The sequence below is a fragment of the Phalacrocorax carbo genome, chromosome 1, assembly GCF_963921805.1.
Source record: "Phalacrocorax carbo chromosome 1, bPhaCar2.1, whole genome shotgun sequence".
Taxonomy (NCBI): domain Eukaryota; kingdom Metazoa; phylum Chordata; class Aves; order Suliformes; family Phalacrocoracidae; genus Phalacrocorax; species Phalacrocorax carbo.
Genome location: NC_087513.1, coordinates 151,113,488 through 151,114,497, shown reverse-complemented (window position 1 = coordinate 151,114,497; position 1,010 = coordinate 151,113,488). Strand labels below are relative to the sequence as shown.

At 42.3% G+C, this 1,010-nt stretch overlaps 1 non-coding gene across 1 annotated transcript; it reads left to right on the top strand.

Moving 5' to 3' along the window:
* Positions 1 to 552: 552 nt before the first annotated feature.
* On the top strand, positions 553 to 659 carry LOC135311654 (U6 spliceosomal RNA). Its single transcript, XR_010371268.1, has one exon. It is a non-coding gene; the product is annotated as a U6 spliceosomal RNA (small nuclear RNA).
* The last annotated feature ends 351 nt before the right edge of the window (positions 660 to 1,010 follow it).

Here is a 1,010-nt window from a genome sequence, read left to right as displayed (position 1 = left end):
ACTAAAAAGATCTGCAGAGACTTCTCAGTGTGGTAGAGTATAACAAATTTGCTAGGTTTATTGAAGTGTTAGGTTTGGGATTTTCTATTCAAGCATTCCTTCATCAGGATGCAACAGATACTTTGACAACTTGTTCAAAAGAAAAATCTGGTCTCCATTATGTGCAAGTGCTATGTCATATTAAGCTGAAATAGGAAGACACCATTCTTTTAGCTCAGTTTGGGTCATTATGACTGTATCCTGCCATTGATCTATATCTGGGTCTCCAAGCTGTGTCCATTAAGAGGCCTGAAAAAGTATCAATGGCAGGATATAGCCCTTTGTTCTTTCATGTTACAATCACAAGGAATTAGAGTGGGCTCTGGCTCCCAGGACTCTGAGCTGGCCTGCAGCTATTAGCTTTATGAGAATGGCTTGCATCCCTCGATGAGAAAACCCTTTGGAAAAACAGGCCGTCATCTGATAGTTTCCAAGTCCGGTATTGCCAAGTAGCAACTACTTTCCCATTGTATGAGCATGCCAGTCCTTGCAGAGCTTTGGTGGTAGTGTGTGGTGCTTGCTTCAGCAGCACATATACTAAAATTGGAACAATACAGAGAAGGTTAGCATGGCATCTGCACGAGGATGACATGTAAATTCATTAAGTGTTCCAAAGTTTTTACCTGAAAGGAGGTTGTAGTGAGATGGGGGTTGGTCTCTTCTCCCAAGTAACAAGCGATAGGACGAGAGGAAATGGTCTCAAGCTGCACCAGGGGAAGTTTAGGTTGGATGTTAGGAAATATTACTTCAGGGATTGGGACAGGCTACCCTGGGAAGTGGCTGTGTCACCATCCCTGGAGGTATTTAAAAGACATTTGGATGTGTTGCTTAGGGACATGGTTTAGTGGTGAACTGGCAGTGTTAAGTTTACAGTTGGACTCAATGATCTTAAAGGTCTTTTCCAACCTATATGATTCTGTGATTCTGTATTTAATAACTGTGTTCTTGGGCCCTTCTGGTGACACTTTTCA